Here is a 16,307-nt window from a genome sequence, read left to right as displayed (position 1 = left end):
AAAACATTCACAAACCGTGCTTTAATCTACTTACATAGGCTACACATATACATTCAATACGTTCATTATAAATATTAATGTAAACATCTTGCTAGCATTATGGCCAGCAATGTCCCCTTTGAACTAGATGTGATGGAGGCGTTTTGATAAACAGTGCAGAATCCTGTAAATCAAGGGTCGTTAACGCTTGTCCGGGACAAGTGGATTTTTTGAAGGCACAACTAAAAGAGAATTTTACTTGCCCGACCGGACAAGTAGCCTGATTAGAACGTCAATGACACACACAAAAAAACAAGTAGGGAATCATTAAAACGAGAGAATGATTTTGACTGTATTACATACGCAGCCTCTCGAGGAGAAATCTAAACAAGTGAGAGCTCATACAAAGAAACTCAGTTAACAACATAGGCCTACTGACGATAAAATGTGGAGTTTTTATATTTTAAATATGATACAGTTAAACAACCTCACACGACGAGTGCTGTTTTCATGAATACCATCACGATTGAAAATGTGACATTGATTTCATACAACAGTTCAATAAACAGTTCAAATTAAGTCACTTACATTTTAGATGCAATATTGCCTGTTTTTGTTCTGTTTCAGCAGCGAAAATTCAAATTGTTCCAAACAACGATCAGAGCAACCATAACGCATCTCACAGAAACACTCGTGTTTCATTACTGAATGATTCAGCATTTTGAACGAATCGGTTGAGTCAAAGATTCAACGACCCATTCATAAACATCTGTCTCATTCTTGAATGAATCAGTCGTTGGAACGACTCGTTTGAATAAATGAATCAATGACCCGCTCATTATGACGGTCGCCTGCCGCCACCAACTGGGGCTTTAGTGTTATGTTTAAAAGTATCTTTCTTTCCAACGTTTCTTATTTGTATTTTAAAAACAATCTCATAACATTATTTAATGCAATTGTAATTTTTCAGTGTAAATTATTTAATTTGATCAGCCCTACCTAGGGTAACAGGCCTAGTGTCTTATTATTCTAAATCATTTAATTTATCGATCAAATTTAGGAATTTAAAATGAAAGATGAAGCATACATTTAATAAGATGGGGTGGGGGGCTGTAAAGGTGCAGCTATTACAATATGCACATTTAAATCCATCAAAGCCGATTGAACACTGCATGAGAATATTGCTTCAGAATAAATTATATTTACAACACAGAAACCAAGCAACTTTTTTACTCTGACAAGTGACAGATTTACTTGCATTTACAGGGCTCGACATTAAGCCTTTTAATGTGCTTGTCCTTCAGACATTCACTGTACAACATAAACTTTAAGTTTTAATACACTTGATAAGTTAAATAAAAGGAAAGCAAAAGAGAGACCTGACGGGGGAAGGCTGAGGTGAATATATTCAGGATAACGGCAAATGAAGTGACTTAATATCAAGATGAAGATTGAAGGGAAAATAACTTTGACTTCAACATGGCAGATTTTCTTGATTGTGTTTTAGCAAAAATGTTTATCAGTAATCGCCTGAAATGGTTTTCACCTCAAATTATAAAGGGATAGTGGCCTTTTAATGGCCTTACCTGTTTTCAAATATTCAGCAGCAAGCAAACCTCATCGCACCACACAGATCCTAATCCAAATGAATTTACTCTATCCTAAACCGCTTAAAAAAAATCAATTTAATTTCATTACAGAATATGATTTGTGCCACAAGTATCTCTCATTACTCATGTTATACCCTCTCCCGTTTTTGTTCTCATATATAGCATTAGGTTTTGACTGTCATCTCTGCAGGACATTAATGTAAATCCCTTGGTTCCAGAGCTGAGGCAGTTTGGAACAGGGATACTGGCGAGTTTCACTGCCTGGTCAGCGCACTTCCTGCCTGTGGCAAATCATAGGCTGCCTCCAACACAGCAGGAGGCAGGCAAGAGAGCTCCACAGCAAATTGGAGAGTAGTGCGGGGGGTGTGGGAGGGCGGGTGAAGATGGGGGAAAAGTGAGAAAAAGAGAATGAGAGAGAATTTAAAAGAAACAAGGATGTTATGGAGGTTGGAAAAGTGTACTGCAGGCAGCCAAGTCTGTAATGGACTTTAGGACATCTATAGCGAGACTGTCTCTGACTTGAAGCAATTCACTTGCACACACACACAAGCACAATCCACAATGTTCTTAGGGTGAAACAAAATGCATGACCAGAAATGCACAGACACTTTCTAGATGCTCCAAAAAGACAAAGTTCCGAGATACAGCAGCAATAGCAATAAATCACACCACTGGCTCTTGTAAAATCATGTAAAGTATCATGTAAAGACAGATGCTGCAGGTAGCAATCCATCACAATTCAGTACTAATAAGCACACAGAAACAAAGCACAAGAGACCTTGGCGGGCATGTATTTCAGCTTGTCCCACAATGAAATGCGTCTGGTTTTTAGCTAATAAAGTAGATAATACACAATAATACTATAAACAGGTACATTGCCACTGGGTAACATTTTTCAATGATTGCATTTCAGACATGTCCTTAACAACAAACCAAGTACAATTTAAAACACTGCATGCCACCTTTATTGTAACATTGCACAAAACAACTTATTGAAAAAAGGACCGATATTCTATGGATCCATCAAAAGCATTAATCGCCGTATTAGCCACTGCTCTTGCAGAGACAGTCTAGTCCTTTGAGACTTACTTTGCATGTATTTGTGTCTGTGCATTTTTTGAAATCCTGATTTGTCCTTCACTCAGCTGTTGGCAAGTCAATTTTAAATGACACCGGTTTAAAGAGTAATCAATATGTGTAAAGTCTTGTTGACGTGCTGAAGTTCACGAGGGAAATCAGACGTCAATTTGGCCGTAGGATCCTGTAACTGCAACTGCCGGCAAACAGTATAACATCTCTGATTCATCTACAGTGCCTTTAAATTGATTAGCTGTTAATTCTCGGAGGTGGTAAACTGTGTTGCTTGAAGCCAGTATTGAGCAAGATGTATTTGTGCCTGCCTCTTGCCATACGCGAACTTGTTTTTTAAAGCATTTGTTTGCGTTCTTGTTAGTCGAAGCATGTAATGGTTAAAAAAGGGATAAATCCAGAGCAAACACTATAAATGGGTTTCAGCCAAGGACAATTTTCAGATCCTCCACAGTTTAAAAATGTGGCATATGGGGACGTTTTTGTATAGACGATAAATCAGACTAATCCTTTACAGGCTGTGATAACCTGGACAATGTTAAGCCAACAGAGATCGGGTCTGTCCACTGTGATTATGCAGAATAAATATAGTGTAAATGTGAAACGCAGAGGCTGACGTGCTGGCAGTGCGTGTTTGTCAGGGTACATTAACCTGCGCCTGTTTGCTTAGCACTATTGAAATAGGCACTGATGGCTGAGCTACTTTCATAGACACACACACACAGTCTTATTCACTACATCTCTCTCTACGCTGGACTAAAAAAGCTACTTCACCTGGAGTGCTCAAGCAAATAAACAAATATTGAAAGAAGTGACCAGGGCTTTTCTACTCAATAAACTGTCAAAAATGTCATTGTAGAATTAACTAGTCCTTTGGAGTATTTTTTCAAACTTGTTTCAAGAAAAATTAACACAATTGTCATTTATAGATGGACTGCATGCCAATCAGCGAAATGCCAGTCCGCAAGAATGACTACGGTAACATCATCTAAGAGGAGAGTCATTATGATTTACTTCTGCAAATTAGGATATCATAAAAGGTACTTGATGGTGATATTTTTTGTTGTTGAGTTTTTCAGTCTGCAGTAAAACCATAAATAAGATTCATATGATTTATGAAGCAAGGCTGATTGCAACTTTTCACTTCATTGAAGCTTGACTTTCTTTTTTTTTAGTTGCCCTGAATGTTAGCTATTTGAACCGTTTGATACAAGGTAAAAGGCTATAACACTCTCTTCCCAGCTGAATATGTGATACATGAGAGACAATATCTTCTAAATAAGCAACTGACATTAGTGACCTTTTGTTTTTTCCTCACTCTGTCCTTTTTCATCCCCCAACCCGACGACAAGTGTGCTTTTCCCAAATCAGAGGATGATGTGGTTTTCTCTGCAATCAGGGGTCTATGTTCGCAATGTGACCTCTATTTTTAATGTGCCAAAAAACAGAAAAAAATCATAATATGAACTGGCTGAAAATGTGTTGGGTTTCAAAGCGCCATTGTCTTATTCGCAAAGTGTAAGAAGAATGTGAACATCAACACACTGTTTCTGTATCATGATCGAGATCATCAGAGCACAAATCAAAATGGCAGGCCTCTACTCTGAGTACCTTTTCAGTCACAACAAATCCTTTTTTTCTGATGTTGTGCATCTTTTGTTATATCACAATGAGGTCTTTATTTTTTTCTACCATGTAAAAGAAAAATTGATATGTGGGATAAAGACAACTGGGGTTTCAATCACAATATGTACTTTAAGGAGTTGTCAGGGTTATATTTGAACAGAAACGGAATCACTTTAAATGAATCAATGCTATTGAAAAAGGCTTTGAAAATCTATTTTAGTCATACCTTACTTGATAACTGTTCAATAATCTTTATCTGGGTCTAATGAGAGTCCTTTATAATCCTTGTTGAACTGATTTGATGAAGTATTGCCTTGTAAATCGTTTTGTGCCACCATTGCCCTTGATGACAAATGAGCTCAATTAGTCATATGCTCATCTACATAAGTTATCTGAGACAATAATATAGCCTAACTGCAACCGCGTTTAATCGGTATTGTAAATTAATGGTTCAGTCACTTATATGAACTAGCTCCTTTAAGGAGTCTATGAACCAAGGATCAGATTAGCTAGACCAATTCAATCTGAAAAAAAATATTAAATTCTCATGTCTCATGAAGAGAACAACGAAACCATTGCTGTAATGTGTCTTGTAATTGAAATTGAGATACCGTTATCACGTTTAATTGATGCTTCTTTAGGCTACCTTGAAATGCTGTTTAACTGTTTAAAATAGGCCTAATTTAAACGTATGTAATTAATTTAATTAATACATGTAAAAAGTAATTAACAATCAGAGGCGCGGGAACATATTTTATCTAGGGGGTGCTGGGGGCGGGGCTTAATGGGCGGGGCTTAATATTGCGGGGTGGTGACGGTAGAGAATTTTTTTAACAAAATCATAATATTAAAAAGCCCAAACAAAAAGATGACCATACAAAGGAATGAGGACAGAGTTATGTGAGAACGCTCAGAACTCATGATACATTTTAAAAACACAGCACAAAAAGCTGCATCTTACATTATGGTATGCTCAGTTGAGTTATGTGCCGGTTCACACAGAATGCATTATCTTTCAAAGCGAAAATGCAAGATGCCAAACGCGGGCAGTGGAAGAGGGAAAAACGCAAGGTCTCGAGGCGCGTTTTAGTTTAACTTATTTTAACTAGAGTGCTGCGTTTTGAGAACGCTGTGTCATGCGCGAGACGCGAGCGCAACCAAAAAAAGAGGTGGGTAAACTATAAATTCTGGTGGTGGTCACCAGGTAAGGATGGCCACTGCCTACCGGTGTGTGTATCCTGATGACATCGCTATAGGCTATCATTTGATACTACCAAGGGTATCATGATTCTTCCCTCATCATAGGTCACAAAATCACTATTAAATTCATACAGTAATCTAAGTTCTTGTTAAAGAGACTCAAGAAGGAATAATATGGTTGAAATCTATAAAGTTTACTAAATGACAAAACAGAGAGAACAAAAATATTTAAGAGAGATAGAGAGTTAGGCTTATATCCAGGGCACTTATCCAAAACGAAAACGGTTGTTGTATTTTTAAAACGCTAAGTTGACCAACACAATTTTAATTTGTTTATTAATTTGTTTATTAATTAATTTATTAATTTGTTCAATTTTAACTGTAGGCTAGACCGAATGCTGCGCAAAAAAAAAAAAATATAGACGAATTTTTGTTTATGACTTATTGTCCCTTTATTAAACATTTAAAATATTCACAAATTAATATAGATTTTTTTTTTTTTTGATTTTACTATTTTTCTAAGACAAAATTAGAACCTGGAAATTATATTTTTCCCGCACTGCTGAATGAGAAGAGGGGATTACTAAATCAGTGTCGGCTAAAAAGACATCTCCATCTCCGCTGTTAAGCAGATGCGCCTTAAGAGAAATGCACCTTTCATACGGATTACATAATCAGAACAAAATGTATTAGCTTTCGATTCGAATTTGTTCGTTTTAAAGTGGACATTTCAAGCTTTAGCCTACATAGGCATAGGCTATATTTTATTTCAGTTCTCGCGCTCCAGTTCACGGAGATCATGAAAGCGCGGCATGATTGTTTTATTTTATTTTAATAAAATACGTTTTCTTGTTATTGTGAGTTTACACAAATAAAAGTAGTTACGAATAATGTATTATTATTTTCTGTATGACCATAAATTATAGAGTATTTTCACGGTTAAAAACAACTATAGAAGTTGTTTCACTGTTGATAGGAGTTCGCGCCCGCGCCTCCGTGCCATGCAGTGCGCGCTTCACACTCCCCGCCACAAACCCTTGGATATGCGTCAAAATCTTGTGTTTATTTGTGATAATCTTAGCCCTGTATTACTATTGTCTAATCCGTATTATGAATGACATTTGACGAATTGCTTTGTTCCTTTTTTGGATAAAAGCGTCTTCTAAATATGTAGCGCAACAGTTAAACACGAGTGCGTTCACACTGAAAAACAATGGAAAAGAGTGGGATGGAAAAACACGTTCTCCTAAAGCCAAAGAATGCTTTAATCAAGACATCTATTAAATTTTTTCACCGACGTCTGAGTGAACAAGATCATGCATTAAATGAGTGTCAAATGAGTTCTGAGATGCTGGTCCTCAGTGTTACTCCATGCGGGATCGGCTTTTGCCTTTTGGTAGGCTATATACATTTCTTTTAGTTATAAAACCATATTCGACAACATATCAAAACGAAATAATCTTTCGAGTAATTTTATAAAGGTAGAAGGTGTTTTAAAAAACATGTTGAAAGTTATTTAAAGTCATGTCATCTTAAATGCCAATGTAGTGAAACAGCTGTCGTCAGGGGGTGCTGCAGCACCCTCAGCACCCCTACTTCCCGCGGCCATGTTAACAATGCTGTGGGAACTGTCTCCGGCAACAGAGATTGTAATTTGACGTTAGTTAACTGTGCTAGCAGGCAGCGCAAATGAACAGTTAGCCTACCAGTTTAACCGTCACCAATTGTTTTGTGATGTATTTGTAGCATAAAATATAATTCTAAAAATATAATTTGACGTAATTTACCGACCAACCGCCCGAAACATATGGCAACAGCGAATCCGACAATAGCCTCTGGCTAGCCTACTGTTAGCTAAACTTTGGCAAAAATATGTGCGCTTACGAACTGTCTTGTCTAATTTTTTAAATAATTGTGCTACTGAAGAACGTGTTGAGACCTACAGTTGTATGGGGAAAACAAACAAAAAATACCACCCACCTCCCCAACCTTTTCTTTTGCCTTCTTTTGGGGAAATCCAAGCCCTGAAATAATCCGCACCATGGTTTTGTGCATTGAAGATAAAGTAACAACCTGTTTGTGAACGATTAACGTTACATTTACAAACATTTTCATGGCATGTCAAGTAGCCTACAGTATTTGGCTGTGGGACGTAGGACAGGTCCTCAGTCCATTCCTAACCTATGCATGAATTTCATTCCCAAGTTTGTGTCTGGTTATTTCCGTGCAGCTGGGCGGAATTAATGCCATTAAAGTGTATGCAGACACCGAGTAACGTTAGCCTATTCCAACTTGCAAATTACAGCTGCAAACAGGTTACTAAAATACTCACTAGCCTACTTAAAGGATACGTTTTTCATTAAAAACAGTAGAATCACTACACATGTCTCAACATATTGGCAAACGTCATCCAACTGAACCAACTAAGAAGTAAAAGCAACATGAAACAAAAGTAACCTGACACTAATGTTCCACGTATCATTTCTTACCTCGTAAAATTCGGGTTAGATCCCCATTGTAGTGGAACGAGATGAATAACAACTTTACAGTAGGTATCCAAACTTATTAAAAGCAGCAGCTGTGAGATGAGGTAAAATAACGGTTAGGACGATAAATTTCCCGCAGTCACGCCTTCCCGCGTCTCTCACACACTGAGTGCTCTCGAGCGGGGGGAATTCTTCCGCAAACGACCAGCCACAAATACTGTCTAAATAACGAGACAACGATCTGGACCCGGTGAACCCAGAGGCACTAAGTCAAGACGCGTTAGTTCTAGCTGTGTCAGAAACACATGTGATCGTGGAGCCAAGGACTGTACCACTCCTCTGTTCTCCCTGTGTGTGAGTGAGCGCGCGCTGCGGTGCTGATGAGAGGACGGGTCGTTTGCGCGGGATCCGCGCGATAGACAGGCAATGTCATTAACTGCACGAGGACCCGGAGCATCGCTGAATACTGAACAAGTCTGTTTTTCTCTTTCATTTGTATGTAGAATTTTATATAAAGAATTTCACCGTTAATAGATAATAGCCTACATTTCAATAAATGGAAGGAAACTTAAATCATACTGGTATCACAGACTTCTAATGGGAATTACACAATGTAGGCTACATTGCTTCACTACTAAGTTGAGATTTACTGGTTTGTAAAAAACAAAAACAAAATTCTGTACACGTGTGTGTGTGTGTGTGTGTGTGTGTGTGTGTGTGTGTGTGTGTGTGTGTGTAAAGGGAGAGATGAATCATGTAATTCTCTAACCTTGCTGCAAAAACACATTATAAAAATACAATAAAATAAATAAACAGCCATACTGTAATAGGATTGCATCTTTACAGTGTGTACGCGGTCAAAGAATATTATGTGAAAACTTGCCACATTCATATTTAATATCTAGTGTCTCTGAGACTCCAAAGTAATGATTTTTTTTTTTTTTTTAAAGGGAGGCCGATTTAAAGCATGTTATCAAGTTTCCGTATTACCAGTTTTTAGAGGAAAACAATCTGATGCTTGAATGTTAAATGCATTTTTAAAGCAAGTAAAATTGCCTCGGGGGTCTGTCAGAGCCCAAACAGAACATGAGGGTTTAAAGAACTTTCCATTAAGATCCAATACAGATTCACCAAGCAACTAAAATCTCATTGTTTTGAATGGAAATTGTGATATTTTAGGTGATCATTAAAACCAGCATAAAGAATTTGCACTTGTCTTATGGCAATTGACTGGATTTTTCCTTCAAATAAAAGCTAATTTGGCTTTAGTTAATCAGTTAATTAGCGGTACAGATGGTGAGGTTTCTATGTGGCATCATCTCTCCGAAGACTGGCCTGCAGTGGCATTTTTCATGTAGTTGTCCCTGCTTAGAGGACATTAGAGGGCCTTTTGGCTTTCATCAAAGAGCTGATGCGAAAAGCACATGGCATATGAATCGCACTTTGACGGCTGTGAAATGACAGCTCTCACAGTAGCTGTGTGTAAAGAATGAAGATCATTAATTACAAAAGCCCCAGCTACTTAATCCCACTCGAAAGAGAGCTTGAGGCGTCTGTCGTTCCCTTTGCCCTCCTCTGTTTTTTGCTCTCTTCCGATATCTCTTGTTTTCGCATCAGTCGCCCCCATTTCTCCTCCCCCACACCAGTCTAGCTGTCTTTTTCTCAGACTCATTCTTCTTTCTTTCTCTGCCCTCATATTCTTTTCAGCTCTTTTATTTTCCATTACAAACTCCACTTTTATCTCCTTGTTCTCTCTCTGAATTTCTCTTTTATCATCTGTCGCCCTTTGCGTGTCATGGAGTCCAGCAAGAACAGAATCCAGAGTTAGAGTCCAGAGGTTTTTGGACTCAGCAGGGGGAGCGGTAGTGCCCTCCTCCTGCGTCCCAGCCCTCAGACCTCATGCTGAGATGGAGTTATCTCTCGAGGCAAGCTGTTCCACTCACAAGAGCCTTGCATCTAAGTCTCCATGCCAAACACCAGCACATCAAACTCTCTCCCAACAGGAAGTGCTATTATCTGCATGAAAGCCAGCTTGATCAGTAGCTTGCCTTGTACTGCAACTGAAAGACAACAACAGAAAAGTGATACGCTTCTATCTGCAGAGGAGCCAGGCTGGCCCAAAATTGCAGTGTATACTCATTATGTGAATATGTAATGTTTCACCATGTCTATGAAACTTTTTTTGCTCAAAAATATTATGAAAATTGATTTTGAAAATCAACCATAGAAGGACGTTTTAAGGGATTGCTTTGTGTATTGTATAAGAAAAGATACTAATATTTGGCATTGACCAAATGTGCCCCAATAACACATTAAAATATTACATATTTGTCACCCATTCAGACGGACATAAACGTCATACCTACATAATTTCCAATTAAATTATGACAAACACTGTAAAGGTCACTCCCATCAAACTCTAATTCTTCAATAGACCTTCTGCAAACATTGTTCTGGAAACGGTCTGTTTGAAATTGAAACACAATTTCTGGGACAGTACTAAATGTCTCTTTTTCCCAGCTAATCCATCACCGCTGGACTCATTTGTACCCTCTAGTGGGGACGAGTAACACTGTAATTTCTCATTAGATGAGGGCACAGGTGTCTTTTTGAAAACAAATGATTTGGACATGAAACCACTGAGGGTGATACAAGCACAGAAAACGTTTTGATATGGATGTACTCAAACAAAATACAATTTCTATTGATTGCAATATAAGGGTTATCACGGTCTTTTGAAAGACCTGAGAAATATGCTAAATGCTGCATGCAAAAATGCTAGTGAAATCTGTCAGGTTGTCGGTAAGGAGATACATATGTTTTAAAAAATCTTTTTTTTTCTTCTGCCATTATAGACGGTGTACGAGATACTAAGATGAAGTTTACTGCATGACCATATACTGATCCAAAATACAGATATGACTATTTTAAATACAAAAATTGCCTACTTTTCAGCTTTAGGCATTCAATCACAATGTGTCACCACATTCGACTCTGAATAGCAGCGTTTTCCACATCCTGCCTGCATCCCTGTGAATGGATTGCCACCAGTCAACTTAATTGAATATGACAATGAATCTTACTACGTACTGTATTTCACCTTATTTTTCAATATACAGTACAACAGTATCTGAGGTGGTAAATAGTGAAGCAATTGTGAGGGCAAAGAGATATGGTCCATGAGGGAGAATGAGCTGCACTATGTTTAAGTTACTCTCACAGGATGAATATACCAAACTAAACTGCTAAAGAAGAGGAGCTGATTTTACTCTTACTTTTGTATTCACTGTTGCTGTGGTTGCAGCATAAAAACCTCTGGTTGTATTTCAAACCTAATCAGATCACATTAGACCCGATCCAAATTTACATCTGTAATTTGTTGTTGTATGCTGATTTTGTGCTCAAGAAACATTACTTATGTTGAAAAGGTGTGTTGCTTAATATTTTTGTGGAAGCTTGATCCATTTTTTCCCAGGATTCTTTGATGAATAGAAAGTCCAAATGAACAACATTTATTTGAAATACAAATCTTTTGTAAGATTATAAATGTCTTTACTGTCACTTTTGATGAATTTAATCCTTCCTAAATAAAATGTCTTAAAACTAAAGAAAACACCTACTGACTCCCCAGACTTTTTAATGGCAGTGTTTGTGAACACTTCCCCAGTCACTATGGGTAGTATTGTTCCATGTTCAAGGCATTTTAACCAGTGATTTTTGTGTGATCAAACTCTGGTCAAAAGATGATATTTTAACAATTTAAATTTGATCTTAAAACACTATTTTAGATATTCGTAAAAAAAAGACTTATGAAAGGAGTTCTGCAATAGACTGTCTCCGTAACCCCACATAGGACAACCATTTGGAGAATGCATTGATGGATGGATAAAGACAAAAGTTGCATTCCCACATAATATGTAGCCTACTTCCCCTGTTTGATGATGTATTTGTGATGAATTGTATATATAAAAAATATAAAAATAATTCTGCTACTACCTTTGATAGTATTTGAACATTCGCTTCACAACCATAAAAAGTGTGATAAAGGCTTTCTTTGATTAGTGTCAAATTAAAGATCGCAACAGTAAAAAAAAAAATCTACTAAAAGAGCTGACATACATATACAGCAGCACATCAATGAACAATTACATGTTGGAAATTACTGACACATTCTACAGTGACCTTGATGTGGCATTTCACAGAATCAGTGTTCCTAATTAACTCTGATGTCTCTAGATGACTTCCAAAGACTCACCATGGCACGGAGTAACCTTCCAAATATAGTGCGGTTAACAAGAGGAATCGCTTCATCTGAGGTGACAGTGTTTTCAAAAACTGGTGAGCTACTTACTGTTAGGCTTAATTATGCTCTCTGTGAAACTGTGCATTCTAATTAGACAATGTAACAAGTCTATTAGATGTCTAACTTTGGGCAAATTTAAATAATTACCCTTAAACCTATGAATATAAAGGTATAATTTAAACTAAATCAAAGAATGAACTAATGTGACATCATTTCGAACTAAATCAGGCCAAAAAGAAGTTCGTTTGGAGGTAGTTTTGAGAGCTCGAAACAGCTTGCCAAAGCGAACTTTATGGAAAGGTTTGCTTCGGATGGTAAACACCAATGTACTACCATTGGTCCGTGGCGATTACGTAATCGGTAGGTGTGCGCTGAGGCTCCGCCTTCTATCAAGTGGAAATTTTTTCTAGTTCATTTGGCCAGTTCAGTCAGACATCCGTAAGTAAAAACATGAACACACGATAACTGCTCTACACCCTTGCCTCGTTTAGTATATGCAGTTCTATGAATTTGCAAATTAGCCCCGCCTCCACTCACTCGCACCAACTCAGAGATCCACTCGGTGATGATCACACCTTGACGTGATTGGTAACAATGTAGTTTGTGACGTCAGAAACACCAGCGCTTTCAAGCCGCGTTTTTGTTCACTGCAGTTTTATAAGAGAAAATACTCAACAATGGTGTTAACTTAATTTGCACACGGTGCGTCTTAATGTATATTAAAAACACCACATAGACAAATAAACAACATTAAAAGCTTTATTTTCACCACATGAGATTTTAAGCTATCTATTGTGAAGCGCTATATAAATAAACATGATGTGACTAGAGTGCCAAATTGTAGAGCTCGTGCAAACATATCGTTGCTATGATCAGATGCTTTTCTTATGCTTTATTAAATAATGCTTGTTGTTTTCTCAATTTTGTTTTGCGTTTATTTTGCTATTGAGAGGAGAGCGTGCAAATCATATCAGCCAGCGCACATACCTGTATTTAGTTCCTGTTCTCGGTCGAAGTCCAAAGTAGTCAATTGTCGAGTTCACGCGCGTGATCATTTGTAACTAAACCTATGCGCGTGAACTCTACAGTCGACTACTGTGGACTTCGACCGAAAACATGAACTAAATATAGGTATTTGCGCTGGCTGAAATAACATCATTTTTATGAATATCTTTCACATCTACTGCAGTCAGATTCACTCGTGTTCACTCTGAAGGAATCACTCAACATGGCTGGGCACTTGTATGACACATCAAGGATGATAAGAGAAATAAAAGCAGGTTTAAAATTTGCCCTATTGAAGTCAACAGGGTGCAAATTTTAAAAAGAGGATAACACGGTGTAGGCAACACCGATTTTTGTCCTTGTTCTCTGTATTGACAGCACTCCAAATTTACTAAAAATTGAGCTCAATGTTAAAATTGACCGGAGTTCTCCTTTAATGTGCAACCACCTAACATCATCCAACCAGGACACTAGTAAGAATAGCTTGCAGGAATACAAGCTTGTGTCTATGCTACGATCTCCAAGCATGAATCTGAAAGCCATGGAGATGAATGACCAGTCAATAGTGATCTCCATAATCGTTAGTCCTCTGGTGATTCATCAAGCCAATGACACTCGTGTCCCTAATACCACATTTATGCAGGTTTGAGCAGAGGAGATTGCGTGCTGTGATTTTCTCCAAAATGATTGATTATATCCAGCCTCTTTTGCCCAGTGTGTGTGTATGTGTGCGCAGATGAGTAACTGAATGAATGAGCGGGTAAGTGAGTGAGTGAATGAATAAGAGATCAAGTGTGTAAAAGAGCAAGAGAAACTGAGACACAAACCAGACAGAAGAGATTTTGAGAGTAAGTGTGAGTGAATAATCTATCATTTTGGCTAAAAAATTAAAGGGAACATGATATTTTCGCACACGAACACTGTGCAATTTTGCAAGGGCTTTTTTTGGCCATCTGAGATTAACTTCAGGAATATTTTGGTTGCGGTCTTACAGTGTGGATACTCATTGACTGTCTAATGGAGAGCCAAGAGGAGCACGGCAATTGGTGATGTATGTATGTCTCTGTATGTAGAGAAAGAAAGCAACATATGCCAAGTTTCCATCCACTTGTCAATCGAATTCTGAAGGTCGGTAAAAAAACGCATGCGAATAAAGCTGGTGAAAGTGTGTTTCCATCCAACGGCTTTAAAGCGAATAAAACCTGCGCGTAATGACATCACATGCTGTTTTGCGATCAAATTGGTTTATCGAATTGATTTGAGACATTTTAAGGTATTTCCATTCATTTTCGCACAACATTCAAGCCAACATTTGCGAACAAAGTTTTGCTAGACAAAATGCAATTCATTATTTATTCAGCAAATAACGTTTCCATCCGCGTTTATCGCATAAGCCGTATATCGATCAAGATAAAATCCGATGAGACCGAACGCATTTCATTTGAGTCGATATTCATGAAATTCAATCAAATTTAAGTTTCCATAAGGCATTTTTCATTCGATATCACTTAATTCGGATAAAAACGTCTGGATGGAAACATATGAGATGGAGAGAGTTCAGAGAGTCTATATATGATATACAAAATTTATATCTCATTATTTGTTCATTTAACGCAATAATCATGCTAAAATTACCTCAAATTCACTCTGAAGAAAAAAAAGAATATTCCAAGGACACTGCCAACCACATAAAATAAATCAGCTAGGCTACTGTTATGACATGCATAAGAATATAAAAAAACATTAATTTGTATATAAAAAAAAAAAAAAAAAATATATATATATATATATATATATAACAGAAATACTGTTCAATATATATGTTCAATATACAGTTTGGAGTCGGTACGTTTTTTTAAAAGTTTTTAATAGAAGTCTCTTATGCTTATCAAAAAAATCATGTCATCAGTGGCACACAAGGAGTCCTGTGGTACGCGTACGCGATAGGCTATATTTTAATACAGAAATATAAAGGGGAAAAAGGACAGTGTAAATGCAGTTGATGTCACACTGTCTTCCTTGGCTTCAACCCAAGATCTCACTGAAGTGACACTGTACAATCTGAAAAGCAACAACAACAAAAGTCAGAGAGGAGTGAAAGTAAACCCCTGGTTTTGGTCTTTAAGATCTAACAAAACAACACACTACTACAGTATTAAGCAAATCCATGCTGATGACTACAGCAGTCCTTAAACGTTCAATTAAGTAACAGAACCGCTCAGTGCAATGAGACACTGACCATCAATGGCAAAAGAATGACAGAACGACCTGTCTACGGGGCATCATTCAATTACTTCTGATGTGTTTAATTAAAGAACAAGTCAGGCTCATTCCATTCCCATTTCTTTGATCATGTAATCCTTCTTTAAACAGACCTTGATCAATACTTAATAAAGGTTTGGGATAATACACAAGACTAAGGAAACAAAGCAGAGAGAGCTAAAGCATAGGTATTTGCTTTCTGACTGTATAAATACACATATCAGACTTCTACTCAATGTCTGTGTTATCTTGATAAATGAAGTGTACATGAGGATTCCACAGAACTTTCTTTTAATTGAGTGGGGAATTACCACAATTCCATATTGAATTCTCTTCATCTAAAACGTCCATAGAGCTCTAGATGTGCCTCTCACATCCTGTGACAGCGGGACACGTGAAGTATAGATTCTCATCTTGAGAATACAAGACAAGCTGCCAATACAAGAGCGACCTGTGAATGCCTGATGCCTCAGTGCATGAGTGTACTTACATGTGTCAGTCTGAGGGAAGTCTTTCTCTTCCGTTTCCATACAAATCCATTATCCCCCATCATCCTTCAGGAGTGGAAAACTAACAACCCTGTCGCATAAAAATTCTCAGGATGGCCGTTCTGTCTGAGGCAAAAGTGAAGTTTGCAATTAAGGAAATAATTATGTCCATATCTGCTTTGAGATGCGAGGACAGGGGCCTTCTGGAGCCCTGTGATAGAGTGATACTGAGGACCTTAACAGCAGGGAGTTGATTTAA

At 37.6% G+C, this 16,307-nt stretch overlaps 1 protein-coding gene across 2 annotated transcripts in view; it reads right to left on the bottom strand.

The window, feature by feature from the left end:
- LOC307007956 (teneurin-3) overlaps nucleotides 1-8,101 on the bottom strand; it is a 120,369-nt gene extending 112,268 nt beyond the window's left edge. For both annotated transcript variants that reach the window (XM_079630470.1, XM_079630471.1), the window contains exon 1: nucleotides 7,994-8,101. The gene's annotated coding sequence lies outside the window, so the exon portion shown is untranslated. The remainder of the gene's footprint in view (nucleotides 1-7,993) is intronic.
- Nucleotides 8,102-16,307: the final 8,206 nt, after the last annotated feature.

This window comes from Phoxinus phoxinus (genome assembly GCF_949152265.1).
Source record: "Phoxinus phoxinus genome assembly, chromosome: 12".
Lineage (NCBI taxonomy): Eukaryota > Metazoa > Chordata > Actinopteri > Cypriniformes > Leuciscidae > Phoxinus > Phoxinus phoxinus.
The sequence above is the reverse complement of the archived record's forward strand: the minus strand, read 5'-3'. Positions and strand labels throughout refer to the sequence as shown.